Raw genomic sequence first — 16,087 nt, 5'->3', positions numbered from 1 at the left:
ACTTGTCAATGGAGATTGTAGAAGTAAGCTCTTACTGAGAGTGTTTCATGACATTTAGATATTGTGAGAGAATATCTACTCTCAATTTTGGAGCAAAACATTTTATTTAATGGTTATTTATTTGAGAACCAAGCTAGTGACTCTATACTTTAACTTGTGTCATCTGAAACAATAACTAAGTAGAATAGTACATTCTATCCAAATACTTCACTGATCCTGAATACAAGCGTATGGATCTTTTCTTTGAAGTATTAGCTAGGAATTCGATTGTTCTTGAATTCCTATTTTGAAATGTGATCAAGATAGGGGCCTGCCATTCATCAATCCTATTCTTCTAGCCTCCACATGCATAATTCCATTAATGAAAATTTAGATCAAATGTACACATTTTTCTCGCTTTAAATTTCTCTTATCATGGTGATATAGAACATTTGGGTGACTAAATGAGGAGAAGTAGTCATCATCTTCGTCAAATTACCATAGTACACTACTGACTAGTTATCATCATTAATATAACATCACCATTATCTCTTGCCAGCCAGTGAGATTAGGTAGTGTAGTGTAGTACATTGCACTGATTGCAGAGAACTTCCTTTACTAAGAGCCATTTGGGTTTTAAAGTTTGGTTCACAAGAATCCTGGTTTCTTGATTCTCTCTGCTGAAGTTGGTCTCCAAGGTGTGACAAGTTTGTCTTTTTGGTAGCGCAACTTTATTGAAAATAGCAAAATGCCTTTGTACATGCAGCTATGACTCCAATATTAATGAATCTATATATTATGGTATACACCTGCAGGAGTGGGCTGGAATGAACCAACCGAAATGTAAACCAAGGGGGCCTCAGTGAAGTGGCCAGTTGACATTCTCACAAATTGATTATTTTTTGTTGACCGTTAATGAGACGTTAACTGTAATTTTTGTGCCGTCGTGGTGAAAGGCCGAGGGGTTTCTGGTATTTTGGCATCTGGGATGAGAGGCTTACACCTAATATATGGGTAGGCATCTTCTTCATCAAAACCACGAAAGATATCTGGTTTGGCAGCTTCCTCATCAAAAGCACAGATACGCGAGAAGTTCGGCATTCACGGTCCAGGCGTCCAGCAGTAAGTAGTTTCTGCTTCTAGTCTCTCGTTTCCTTCACTTTGCCGTTACTTTATGATTCTAGTTGAACTACAGCACCGAAATTTCAGTTGAAGCAGTTCGAAAATTATCTTTGTAGGACTCTCTAGTCTCTACCCAACAACACTGAAACCCACAAACCCAGTGGGCATGGGTTCTCTTATAAATGAATCAGAGAGAGAGAGAGATGCAAGGAGGAGGAAGAGCCCATTATAGTATAGCAAACCCAGAGATTCTGTATGTTTCGCATCAGGTACTAGCAACTTTAGGAGATGTACAACAAGGCTGAGGCTAGTTTTGGACTGGTACATGTTCATTTAGTGAAACAAACATGAAAATTTCTTTCTTTCATGTCAATTTTGGTGTTTTCTTGTTTGTATATGTGGGTTTTGAAGTGGGTATCTGTTTGTTTTCTTGAATTTCATTCATATTTGTTTAAAGTTGGGGTTTGCTTTGCTTTGAATTGAGAGGGTATCTGAACAATGGCAATGGTGGTGGCTTTCACTTGACTTTATTGGAATTCAGAGGAAATTTAGTTCATTGTGTTCTGCGTCCACAGTTATTCTAATGACATGTTAATTGGCTTACAGCTGAGGAGGTTGATCTCTCCCAGGATGTACAGCTGTGGGAGGCTTTGATCGACTCCAAGAAACACTTTATAAGTAATGTCCTGGCATTTCTGAGGCAAGGTGAGGCCAAGGTTGCTCGACCTAGTTCTGTACCTCCCGCTGCTCTGAAGGTTAGTGGTGGAATGATGAAACTTGGCCCAGTCAAAACAAAGATGCCTTCAGAACTGAGAGTAAGTTTTTCAATTCCTAGTTGTTCTTTATAGGCTTATTCTTATTCATAGTGGAATCTTATATCATTGTCTGAGTTATATAAAATAAAACTTATTAATTGTACTGCCTCTTTTCTTGTTCTTGGTTGGAAACTTTAGAACTCGTCAATTGTTGATTGTCCAACTCAATGTACTATTTGTTATTTTGCTTGTTGTGTATAGAAGAGTATATGAAATTTACTCTGTTGGTATTTGAAATTGCATCTGTACATACCTCCAACAATATGGAGTATTTACTACATCACCAAGCATAAGTAACACCTACTTTGGGACATCCACAAGACATGGCAAGGCCCAACCGAGACATGCATCGTGTAGCCCTATGTTCAAGCTACGCGGCGGTATCCGGAAGTCGCAAATCCGCCACCGGGAAGCCACATTTCCGCCCTTGCCAAGATGCCCCCATAACATAGCTTTCTACATGTTAAATAGACTAGAATAGTAACTTTGCTTGTCCCACATCGAAGAACAAGTAAATGAGAAGCATTCCTTCATCTATAAAAGGAATGCCTCCTCCCACAACTCAACACATTCATTCCACCTCACATTCATTACATCTCTTGTAATCTTGTTAGGCCGCAAGGCTCGACACACTAGTATAGCTTTCAAGTGGACGTAGTCTCCCGCTCATGCGGAGGCGAACCACTATACATCTTGTGTCGTTCTCTCTCTCTCTCTCTCTCTCTCTAAAGCTAACTAGAGTCCCCTCGGATTCTAACGTTAACATTGGCGCCGTCTGTGGGAAGCCAACACAAAGGCTTCGTCACCTACCACGAACTTTGACCCGAAAATGTCGATTCGACGCTCATTCAACATCAAATTGTGGCTGGTCAACGCCCGGCGGATCCGGTCAACGTCTGGTCAACGCCAGGCTAGCTTGGTCAACGCCCGGCGGAGTCGGTCAACGCCCAACTCACAAAAGTCAACGCCAGTCAAGGTCGGTCAACGCCCAGCGAAGTCCGGTCAACGCCCAGCGGAGTCGGTCAACGCCCAACACGGCTGGTCAACGCCCGGCGGGGTAGGTCAACGCCCGGCGGAGTCGGTCAACCCCCCACGGAGCAGGTCAACGCACATCAAGGCTTGGTCAACGCTGAACTATTCAAAAAAAAAAAAAAAAAAATTTGGGATCTTCTCTGGACACCCAGGGATTTACTCTGGACACCCATCACCATTCTTCAAATATCATCAGCGCCAGCGACATCACCGTCAACGACACATCCCCGCTGAATTGTGCACCGCTGGTCTTCATCGCTGGTCTTTACCCCTGGTTTTCACCGCTCCACCGCTGGCCAAGCCCAACTTCCTCCGCTCCGCTAAGCACCGCCAGCAAGCTCTACTGCTATCGCCAGTAGGCCATCCTCCGCCGGAAACGGATCGCTAGCCAACCTCCGACGGAAAATCTTCCGCCACACTGTACAATCTTTGGTGCACCATCTGTAGAGCAGTCCACCGGCCATCTCCCGCTAGCAAATCCCAGCGGCAAAACTTCGGCGGCAAACTTCACCGGCAAAGCTTTCTCCGCCAAGCCCCCCGCTGAGTTCCGAGTCTCCGCCAAACTCCGAGCCTCCGCCGACCTCTGAGTGTCCGCCGAACATCAATCTTCCGCTGAGATCAAGTGTCCAATCACCGCTGTCTCCGCCGACCTCCAAGTCAGGACCAGCTCCGCTCCGCCAACCCGCAACGCAACAGCCTCCTCTGGCATACGCCGCTGGCATCAGTCTGCGGACACCACTGGCCACCACTTCCAGCGCTAGCCTCAGCGGCTCCGCTCAGCTCTGCAAACTTTGGCGGCAAACCAGCGGCAGCCAGCCCCGCTAGCCTCAGCGGCTCCGCTCGTATCCATCAGCGGAATCTCCCTTCCGCTAGGCAAGCTTCTGAGCTTCAATCTCCATCAGCGGCCATGCTCCTTCAGCGACGTAAATATCCGGCAGCGGTAACTCTACTCCGCTAAGCATCACAGCTGGGAAATCTCCACCGCCAACTATGGCCAACTTACCGCCGAGCTCCTCCGCCGGCCAGGTTCCGCTGAGCAACTCCACTGAATAACTGTACACCGCCAAACTTCTTCAGCGGCACCGCCGATCTCAGTCAACGGTAACACCGGCCATGTTCCGCTGGTCTCCACTGCTGGATTTCACCGCTGAACATCCCCACGAGCTTCTCTGCCGGACTTCAACACTAGGCTTCACCGCTGGGCAACCCCGTAACTTCAATCTGCCAATCACCTAGAACTACTTTGGGCACCCATTCAATCTCGTAGTCCCTCCGTGCTGCTGGTTCCGCGGCCTCATGATTTTGATCTCTGGGTGCAGCTTATCACCTAAACATTGGTCAAAGCCTTGGATGCAGCTCAAAGTTTTCTTTCTGGAAAACTGGAGAACAGATAAGTTTTCTTCGGTGCAGAGCTAAAGCATATACATATGCCTATCACATGCCTATTATAATCGTCTAAAGCATATATATTATATTCCCATTGTTTGCTACACGTCCACAACCAAACACATATAATATATATAATATATTCTCATTGCTTGCAAAAGTTGGTGGTTTACTGTATTCAACACGTGATCAACTTAAATGCCATAACCCTTGCATACACATGCCATGCATTCAAAAATCGGTAGCTTGTGGTATACATGCATGTGTCTACGTGTTATAGGCCCAACTGTTAGGCATGCCACTGATAAGTCCATGTCTCCATGAGACCATGACAAATGCATATCCAATGATATTCACACCATACAGCTATGCTTGTAGGCCTAACCACATGACTATTAAATAAAATTTGTCATCTGCACATCTAGTTTTTTGGTAATTACAAAGCTGACAAGGGCTCATGCTTTTGACCTTATAGCTAATGGGCACGAACTCATACACACACATATATATAGGCTGTTGCATGCATATATCAAAGTGATTATCTCACTTATGCCATTTGACTAATGCATTTACATATATATGATGCCGTCGCGGCTATGTTCAATCCTTACCCAGTTACCCATAAGGAATTCCGTTCCTCACACATTTGACACTCAAAATGGATATATATGCAACTTATTTATCATCAACTATTACTTGCTATACACTTTGCTTCAAATCTTATCAAAGTACATATGTAAATTATTGTTGTTGATTTCACAAATCCACATATTAATCATCTATTTTGTTTCAAGGAAATTCAACTATTTCTATGGGGCATTCAACCTCAACTATGAGTTGACGAGCATTATCGAATCACTTTATCCGCCACAAACAATAGACCTTCATGCTCGGCCAACTCTGTTAGCCTCCAAATCGGCATAAGATAAGTAACTATGTCTTATCTTTTACGCTCTTGCAATTAGAGCTATTAGCATGCCAATGCCATGCCCACAATATATCACACTTGATATGCATTTACATGCTTCCATAACTTTTAAGCATGCCTACAACATTTCGTAGATTTGGCAACACTTTCTACATCTCACGTACTAGACATGCCATGCTTCACATACCGATCTCAATGATCCTTTAGCATATCTACAAAAATGCAAAAATGATATTAGCATCCACATTACAAGTACATGCTATACACATATGTCATGCTTCTATTTTAATTGCAAAATTAAATAAGTATGGGACACTCAAACAAAATTTTATTACTTGCTCTATGTGTTTATCATTTTTTAACCAACCGCCAAGCGGTAAGGCTACGCCTCATAATGACAATGACCGCTACGCGGCATTGCAGTCAAGTTTCTCATTTGAGAAAACAGCAAGGGACTAGTTAACACAGCCCACGGCAGCCATTGATCCGGCAGTTAACCCCGACGCTAGGGTACCAAAGATTGGGCTCGCTACCCAACACCCTCTACTCCGCGCAGCTCCCCTCATCAAACAATTTTCCGACCATCCGGAGGTCTATAGCCAGGAGTGGGGGACTCCTCGCAGGGCCTAGCAGGGGCCCACCCGAAAGGGCAAAAGCGTTCGCTCCAACCAATTCTAGATGGACGACGCACTCGCACTAATTATGCTTGATATACGGCACAAAGCTACGCTTTGGTATCAACCCGCAAGAACACCCTCCTTGACTGGGGACTTCGGGGACTTGCACATACAGCCCAGCATAATTAGCAACGGCCACGCTCATGCCCCAGGGCATCACCATCGAGCTACCCGTTAGTGCCTCAGCGGCACCGCCACACTTTCGCGCTCATGCCTTCCCGGCACCCCGAGCTTCCGCTCATGCCTCCCCGGCAACCCACGAGCTTCCGCTCATGCCTCCCCGGCAACCCACGAGCTTCCGCTCATGCCTCCCCGGCAACCCACGAGCTTCCGCTCATGCCTTCCCGGCAACCCACGAGCTTCCGCTCATGCCTCCCCGGCAACCCACGAGCTTCCGCTCATGCCTTCCCGGCACCCCCGAGCGGAAACCCACGAGCTTCCGCTCATGCCTCCCCGGCAACCCACGAGCTTCCGCTCATGCCTTCCCGGCACCCCGAGCTTCCGCTCATGCCTTCCCGGCACCCCCGAGCTTCCGCTCATGCCTTCCCGGCACCCCGAGCTTCCGCTCATGCCTTCCCGGCACCCCCGAGCTTTCCGCTCATGCCTTCCCGGCACCCCGAGCTTTCCGCTCATGCCTTCCCGGCACCCCCGAGCTTTCCGCTCATGCCTCCCCGGCAACCCACGAGCTTCCGCTCATGCCTCCCCGGCACCCCCGAGCTTCCGCTCATGCCTTCCCGGCACCCCCGAGCTTTCCGCTCATGCCTTCCCGGCACCCCGAGCTTCCGCTCATGCCTCCCCGGCAACCCACGAGCTTCCGCTCATGCCTCCCCGGCACCCCCGAGCTTCCGCTCATGCCTTCCCGGCACCCCCGAGCTTTCCGCTCATGCCTTCCCGGCACCCCGAGCTTCCGCTCATGCCTCCCCGGCACCCCCGAGCTTCCGCTCATGCCTCCCCGGCAACCCACGAGCTTCCGCTCATGCCTCTCCGACAACCCACGAGCTTCCGCTCATGCTTCCCCGGCAACCCCGAGTTTTTTGCTCATGCCTGCCCGGAAATCTTCGAGCTTTACACTCATGTCTACTCGACACAACACACGTTAATGGAACATTGAATTCTTCTACCATTTGTCGCTCGTGACAAATCGAATTCTTTTCGCGTTCCATTAATACGAGCGACAACCAAACTAACACAAGCGTTCAAGCATTCAACACTCACGAATTACAAACGCTTACCTCCGCAACGCTCATGCAACTTACATTTATCATATGCAATCCATATGCTCACACGACCATACGCGTTCTCAAGTTTGTACGTCATAAGCGATCGTACTCGGCGCCATTCGAGTGTATACATCAACATGTATCACGCACCCCGTACGTTCGTATATGCCAACGCATATAAGTGCAACTCACATTTGTTGCCCAATGCAACGAGCATCCTACATATGCCTGTCTTTTGTTTTTGTTTTGCAGGCTAACGAGTCCCTTCTTGCTTACGGAGTTCGGGGACTTGTAGGGGCTCCGTACCGCCCGGTTACTTATGCTTGATGATTTCATGATTATAACTCCCCAACCAAGAAGCTCCTCTTACTTGGGGACTTCGGGGACTTGTACATACCTCCAACAATATGGAGTATTTACTACATCACCAAGCATAAGTAACACCTACTTTGGGACATCCACAAGACATGGCAAGGCCCAACCGAGACATGCATCGTGTAGCCCTATGTTCAAGCTACGCGGCGGTATCCGGAAGTCGCAAATCCGCCACCGGGAAGCCACATTTCCGCCCTTGCCAAGATGCCCCCATAACATAGCTTTCTACATGTTAAATAGACTAGAATAGTAACTTTGCTTGTCCCACATCGAAGAACAAGTAAATGAGAAGCATTCCTTCATCTATAAAAGGAATGCCTCCTCCCACAACTCAACACATTCATTCCACCTCACATTCATTACATCTCTTGTAATCTTGTTAGGCCGCAAGGCTCGACACACTAGTATAGCTTTCAAGTGGACGTAGTCTCCCGCTCATGCGGAGGCGAACCACTATACATCTTGTGTCGTTCTCTCTCTCTCTCTCTCTCTCTCTAAAGCTAACTAGAGTCCCCTCGGATTCTAACGTTAACAGCATCTATGCTAGGTCTCAGTTGGTATGGAATACAAAACTTATGTAATTATATAACTACTCATTAGTTAAGGAATAGTTGTTAGCTTCAGATGAAATCTTAAAGTGTCGAGTTCTATATATTTATCTAGACATCCTTGTTCTTAGATACATTGATCCGTACTCATAAATTGGATGTTTTTAAGACTTGAGAGTCACAAGATGTACAAAAATGAGTTGAGAGGGCTTGCTCGCTGCCGTGCTCTTGTTCATATTAACCAAGCTGTTTTTGGAATTTTATTTTTATGTTATCCTTTGCCAGCTTCTGGAATATTTAATTTTGATATTTTATTTGCATTCCAGGCTGCTTAGGATGGGGTTGACATAATAAGCTTATCAATCACTCCCAATAGATGTCCTCCTGGAGTTGCAACATTTTTCAACCCCATAGATATGGCTTCACTATCAGCCGTAAAGGTAGGTATATTTGTTGTCCAAGCAGCAGGAAATACCGGACCATCACCAAAAAGCATATCTTCCTTCAGTCCATGGATCTTCACTGTTGATTCTGCTTCTCATGACAGAACCTACAGCAACTCTATAACCCTTGGCACAACGTCACCATTCCTGGAATTGGACTTACACGTAAGTTTGTTCCCTGCTGCTTCTTGCTCAATTTTTTTTTTTTTCCGTTTTTTTTTTGTTTGGCTTATAGGATGATTTAACAACAGCACTCATTACACCTTTCATTAAGAAGCTAACTTGTTACCTGATACAGACTGGATCAATTCTTAATGAAACTAGGTCCAACTATATATAAATATATATTGTTTTTTATTTTGTTTTCTGAAAAACAAAAGGGTTTTTGTCCATTTACACCATTTTTAGAGATTTTTTTCCCACTTACCCCACTAAGTTTTTTTAATTCCCTCTTACCCAAAACACTCTAAGAAGGTCTTCCCTAATACCCCATTAAGATTTTTTTTTGTTTTTATTATTTTTTTAATACCATTTTACCCTCACATTTGTTACTTAGAGAGAGAGAGAGAGAGAGAGAGAGAGAGAGAGAGAAACCATAGGGGACTTCGCCGGAGTCCGATCACCGGCAGCCGGATTCCGGCCAACTTCGCCGGAATCCGGCCAATTTTCGTTTGAATCCGGTCACCGGCCACCGGATTCCGATCACCGGCCACCGGATTCCGATCACCGGCTACCACCCACCTGAAAGTTTTTTTGCCCCCAATAGACGTCTATTGCCCCCTAATAGACGTCTATTGCCCCCCAATAGACGACTATCAGTCATGTATTGCCCCCCAATAGACGACTATCAGCCATGTATTGCCCCCCAATAGACGTCTATTGCCCCCCAATAAAGGGGCAATAGACGTCTGTCAACCATGTATTGCCCCCCAATAGACGTCTATTAACCATGTATTGCCCTCCCAATAGACAATTATCAGCCATGAATTGCCCCCCAATAGACGACTATCAGCCATGTATTGCCCCCCAATAGACGACTATCAGCCATGTATTGCCCCCCAATAGACGTCTATTGCCCCCCAATAGAATTTTCGTTTGCTGGAATGAAAATTAATCTTCCTAAAATTAGACAAATAAAGCTTTAATTAACGAAAAAAAAATAAGAGATTACATCAATTTAAAACATCTATTGCCCCCCAATAGTCGTCTATTGCCCCCCAATAGTCGTCTATTCCTTCACATATCTCTCTGTTTAGCCTTCACCTTTTTTTTTTTTTTTCGAGAATGAAACCTTCACTTTCTTGAACCAGTTTCTCTTGCCATTTTTGCTACCTCATCTTTCTTCCTCCAATCCTTGAAACTGGTCTTTACAACTTGGTTATGGGTTTCGAAGACAACCAGAGTAGCAAAGTAGCAGACATGTTGGATCTTAATGTTGATGTCTCTATCGGAGAAAGAGAAAAGATCTGGGCACCCTATCGGAGTTCAACCGTGAGACTCAAGACCAGACATCGTCTTCAGCCGGAGATGTCGTTCAGCGTCTTGGTCCAGATCCGGTCATCGGCGAGCTGACGAGCTGACCAGAAGCAGCGTCTTCAGCCGGAGACGTCGTCGAGCTCATTGCTGGAGCAGCAAGAGGAAGAAGGCAGAGTGCTCCTCCGCCGGAACTGGAGATTGGAGAGAGAGAGAGGGAGAAACCAGATGGCACCGGGACTGAGTTCGAAGAGGAGAGAGCGACAGAGCTTTCATGGCAGAGAGAGAGAGGGAGAGAGAAACCGGAGGGCAAGGACCCAAGGGGATCGGAAACCTTCTTCGCCGGTAAGGTCGCTCTGGACCGCCGAGGAGGTCGATCTCGACCATCACTCACATCCTCCCCTTCTTCGTTGGCGAAATTTGAAGATCCGTTTCGAACTTCTGCTAGGACTTCTGCACGATCTCACTGTTGACTTCGTTTCCGACGACCGGCGACCAGGCCGACGGGGATGTGGCCAGATCGTGAGAGAGAGAGAGCGAGAAGAGAGAGAGAGTGTGTGTGATCGAGAGATGAGAGAGAGTGGCATTGATGTAGTTATTTAATTAGGTGGAGGGTAGACTGGTCATTATACTCTAATTTGGGTTAGTGAGAATAAAAATCTGTTGTTGGGGTAAGTGGGATAACTTTTGCTCATTTTGGGGCTTTTGGTCAAGGACCCAAAACAAAACAAGGTGCATCAGATTTTGTGAGAATCTAAATTTGGATCTTTTGTGGAATGCAATGAGTGGTTGATCACTAGTATGTAAAGGTTTTGAGATTTTGAAGTGAATTTTTTTAATGTAGTAGCTTGTATTATATGCTGGTGAAAGCTACAATACCAGTGCATCATAGAGCAGAACTTGCTATACGTGTAGCAGTATCAAGTGTATTCTATAGAATAAAATAGAAGACGCGATCAAATAAGAGACAGAATCTGAGATTAGTACAAAAAATGCTGGAAATAATATAAATATATATATATATATATATATATATATATATATATATAAACAATTGAAACAGTACATATACCAAATGAGAAGCAGAATCTCCAATATATGTATATATTGAAGAATGATATGTTCATTAACTGATGCTGCATGATGTAACTCTGTATGCCTACTTGAATTTGGAGATAAACTTGATTTTTAAAGAATAAACTTGGTTCCGTTCTCCAATTAAATGTCACCAGTAGATTGATCCTTACACAAACAATGTCACGTTACTTCAATAATAGAGCTGTAATTGTACCCATCTCTTATGTAGAGTTAAACAAAGTCACTTCAATAATAGACCTGATCCTTAATTTGCCTTTTTATGCATGGAAGCTGTAATTATACCCATAAAAACGTTTCAGACATGTTGGTTGCTTGCTAAAGTATGACATTACTAATATGTTCCTTTTGAAGTACCTTCATCATTAACATCTCGAGCCATGGCATTACCACTTGCATGTGACGTTGTGAACTATAGCATCCAGTTAAAATGAAAGGTGAACCTGATAAGTTTTCTGTTTCTGTTTCAGCTGGTACACAGAAAGATACAATGTACACACTGATTTCTGCAATACATGCTTTCACTGATTTCTGCAATACATGCTTTGAATAATGACACAATAGTTGCAGATGATATGTATGTAAGTGAATGCCAAGACTCGAGCAACTTCAATCAAGATCTGGTCTAGGGAAACCTCTTGGTCTGCAGCTACTCAATTCAGTTTGTGTTTGGAATGTTCACAATAAAGCAAAGCCTTGCGAACAGCGCAAAATTCAAATGCTTGGTTTTGTTTTATGGATTCTTTTATGATTGATTTTCAACCCACTCCAATGAAAATACCTGGCCTTTGTCACAGTAATCAAGTTCTTTTAGTGCTCAAACCTCTCTAATACAGTAAAGCACGCCAATTTTGCCTTGGTTCAGCTGCTAGTAAAATGCACATCTGCGTCTGTCAATCTGGCAAGATTGGTGGGGAAAAGGAGGACGAACTTTTGTGCTTAAACATTGAATCTGTGCTTAAACATAAAGCTTGTCTAAGTTGCGGGCTTAAACATTGAATTTGTGTAAGCTGTATATAAAAAGATACAGATTCTAGGTGTCAGCTTTATTCTGTTATTTGGTTAAGATCTATTTATATTCACAACAGATTCCACTTGTAAATGCAATGACTAATGCCAGATGACTAATATCAACCGGATAACTGTCGAAAGGAAAAAAAAAGGGGAACTTTTTTTTTTTTTTTGATTGAAAGGGAAATATATTAACTCAACAAAATACATCAAACTAGGGATAATATTCTCCAAGTGAGAACTCCACATAACTATCAAATACAACTGGCAGTAATCAACTCATGGATCCAAGGAGGTCCTGCCTCCTTGCAAAACATAGCTCGAGTCAAGGACAAGGCCGATCTTGCAAGCTTATGAGCCACTCCATTGAGACGCCTCTTCACATGTTTCCAAGAGATCATTTCAAAATCTCGCATCTTCATCCGAACTGCATCTAAGATTCCCCCGATATCACTTAAATCCCACTTAGTACAATTTAGGCCTTTAAGAATGTTGAGTGCATCCCCTTGTATTGCAACCCTATTCAACCCCAATTCCTGGCAATACTTTAATCCATGCCACAAAGCCAAGGCTTCGGTTGCTGCAGGTTTAATAGGAACTTGCATTGGAGTAGAAAAAGCCCCAACCAGGTTACCAACACTATTAACAATGACAGCACCTAACCCAACACAACCCTTCTTTACATCCACTGCCCCGTCAAAGAACAATTTGGCCTCTATCATACTCATGTCCTGATGAGTATTACAATCCTCAAGTTGCAGTTCTCCATATAACAAATTATTGTCTTGCTGCGCCTGAGCAAATTCAGAATGCCATTCCTCACACCTTAAAACAATCTGTTTGACCTCCATTTCTGCTTTACCATGCAATACATCATTCCGACTCTTCCAAATCCACCAACTGATTAAACCAAATAACTCCAACTCACTCTTATTACCCACAGTGGCCACATGGATTAGTTAATCAATAAATGAATTCTCCTTCCAGTGCTTAACGAAACCTCTTAACCAGGAACACTTCCATATCTTCTGTGCTTTCGGGCATTCCCAAAGGCTATGCAAAACAGTTTCACACGCCCTTCCACATCTACCACAAACATCCTGAGAGCTAATCTTGCGTTTAAACAAACGCTCAACACAAGGCAGGAAGGAATGGCAAGCTCTCCACAAGAACAGCTTGACTTTGTTAGGGATTCTGAGACCCCAAAAGATACTCCATACATTCTTGGAGTTAGAAACATCACTCCCGCCACTACACTCAGCTCTCACTCCTATCTCTTTCAAATCCATACCAAGCCAATAACCCGACTTCACAGTATAATACCCATCCACCGTATAATGCCAAATGGCAACATCCCCACCACTGCTTTCGCAAAGAGGAACTGAAAGAATCTTCTCTACATCAACATCCAGAAAATTTTCTTTAATAAAACTAATATTCCACGAACCTGGACATTCCATTAGCTGATTCACAGTCGCATTTGCATCCATAAATCTTGGAGTCGCTACCCGGAACGTTTGGGGTGAAGGAAGCCACTTGTCTTCCCAGATTCTCGTTATCTCTCCATTGCCAATTCTCCATTGAATTCCGGAACATAGCAGTTCCTTTCCCCAGACAAGACTATGCCAGATTAAAGAAGGCTTTGAGCCCACATGAGCAGCAGCCCAGTTGCCTCCAACACTATACTTCAATTGCAACACATGATTAACCAAGGAGTCCGGATGTAGCACAATTCTCCAAACGGTCTTCGCAAGCAGAGCTTGATTAAAGCATTCAATATCTCTGAATCCTAACCTCCCCGCCAATTTATTCTTGCAAAGAACCTCCCACTTACACCAGTGTATCCCTTTCTTCTTGCCACCACTTCCCCACCAGTATTTACTAACTTTTGATTGGTAAGTACGACAAATCCCCTTAGACAATCTGAACACCGACATAGTATAAGACGGAATAGCCTGAGCCACCGCCTTAATTAGCACCATTTTACCAGCCTTGGATAATAATTTGGTCTGCCAACCCTGTAGATGATGATCAAGGCGCTCATGGATCTTCTTGAACATTTCCTTTCGATTCCTCCCCGCCACTGTTGGTAAACCCAAATACCTCTCATGAAACGGCACCTCAGGCACCCCAAGCAATTGAATAATAGACAGTTGCCTATCCCTTGAAATACCTGGCCCAAAGGAGATAGCGGACTTTTGAAAATTAATCCTTTGTCCTGCTGTACTCTCATAGAGAAGTAAACATTGTTTCAAAAGTAACAATTCTTGGGTGTCTGCTCGTCCAAATAAAAGACTATCATCTGCAAATAAGAGATGTGATATAGCTGGTGCAACATTTGCCACCCTTACTCCCTGAAGAAGACCGTCCCTCCCTGCTTTTTGAAACAAACTCGTAAGCCCTTCAGAGCATAATAAGAAGAGGTATGGGGACAACGGATCTCCTTGCCGTAATCCTCTAGTTGGTTGAAACCTCCCTACTGCTTCTCCATTCCACAAAACACTAAAAGAAACTGATTGGACACACCTCATGATCAACTTCACCCAACTTTCCTCAAACCCCAGCCGCAGCATGATTCCTCTAAGAAAATCCCACTCCACTCTGTCATATGCTTTACTAATGTCTAATTTCAGAACACAAAACGGATCATCCCCAGTTTGCCTATTACGGATGGAATGGATTACCTCAAACGCCGTAATCACATTATCATGGATGCATCTGCCTGGAACAAACGCACTTTGAAAGTTTGAAATAACTTCTGGCAGAAGAGATTTCATTCGGTTCACCAAGGTCTTCGAAATTAGCTTGTATAACACATTACACAAGCTAATTGGATGAAAATCTGTTACCAACTTAGGATTATCCCCTTTGGGGATCAGAGCCAGAAGTGTGTGATTTAATCCCGAGATTTCAGCCCCTTCATTTAGGACCTTCAAACAAACCCTGCAAATATCATCCCCAATGACCTCCCAGTATGTTTGATAAAACCGAGCCGAGTAACCGTCTTCACCAGGGGACTTATCTGGCCCCATATGCTTCAGAGCAGTTTCGATTTCCATTCTGGTAAAAGGCATGGACAGTTTTTGATTCATTTCCTCTGTGACTTTGTGGGGGACTGCATCTAACACCAACTCCATATGATTGCAACCTTCAGAAGTGAACAAAGTTGAGAAATAATTAAGGAAAGCCTGTTGAATGCCCTCCTCCGAACTCTGCCAGTTACCATTAGTGTATGTGATGCCCTGTACACGATTCTTCCTTCCCCTTGTCTTAGTGAAACCATGGAAAAACTTAGTATTGCAGTCCCCTTCCCGTAACCAATTAATTCGAGATCGCTCTTTCCAAATAGACTCCTCAAGTTCCAAAAATTTATTCAGCTCTCCTGTTACCTCCTTTCGTCTCCTTTGTACTTCTTCTTCCAGATTGTCAAACGGCCATTTGGATAACTCTGCTTTCCGTTGCTTAATCTTTCTCGGGATATGGCCAAATGTGTCCGCGTTCCACCTTTGCAGAGCACTTGACACATTATTCAGATTGGCCTTAACAGCCACAAGATCATCACAACTCACCCAATTATCACTGACAATTTTCTTGCAAGCCTGATCTTTTGCCCAAAAAGCTTCAAATTGAAACCTGCGTTTGGAGTTTCCCCTTCTTGATCTACCCCAGCGTAAACCATCAGTCAGTAACAAGAGAGGAATATGATCTGAAACCCCTGCATCCACATGAATCTCCTTGAAGAAAGGAAATAAATATGCTGCTTCCTGATTTATAAAACATCTATCCAGCCTCTCAAGCAAAGAGCCACGTTTCCAAGTGAAGAGTGGACCTGAGAACTCTACCTCCTGTAACCCACAAACATTAACAGCATCCCTAAACCTCTGCATTTGTCCCTCGGACCTCTCACTCCCCCCATTCTTCTCGGAAGAGCTAAGTAACTCATTAAAATCTCCTAATATAATCCACGGGCCACTTACCGTTGC

The 16,087-nt window shown here is 44.3% G+C and overlaps 1 long non-coding RNA gene across 3 annotated transcripts; it reads left to right on the top strand.

The window, feature by feature from the left end:
- The first annotated feature begins 1,065 nt into the window (after window positions 1–1,065).
- On the top strand, window positions 1,066–11,656 carry LOC112186494. 3 transcript variants are annotated; one of them, XR_005805882.1, is made up of 5 exons: window positions 1,066–1,101; window positions 1,189–1,422; window positions 1,708–1,916; window positions 8,409–8,690; window positions 11,564–11,656. It is a non-coding gene; the product is annotated as an uncharacterized LOC112186494 (long non-coding RNA). The 3 variants fall into 3 exon arrangements; XR_005805881.1 differs by having other exon boundaries at window positions 1,068–1,101; window positions 1,175–1,422; XR_002930799.2 differs by lacking the exon at window positions 1,066–1,101 and having other exon boundaries at window positions 1,158–1,422.
- Window positions 11,657–16,087: the final 4,431 nt, after the last annotated feature.

The sequence above is a fragment of the Rosa chinensis genome, chromosome 2 (assembly GCF_002994745.2).
Source record: "Rosa chinensis cultivar Old Blush chromosome 2, RchiOBHm-V2, whole genome shotgun sequence".
Taxonomy (NCBI): Eukaryota; Viridiplantae; Streptophyta; class Magnoliopsida; order Rosales; family Rosaceae; genus Rosa; species Rosa chinensis.
The sequence above is the reverse complement of the archived record's forward strand: the minus strand, read 5'-3'. Positions and strand labels throughout refer to the sequence as shown.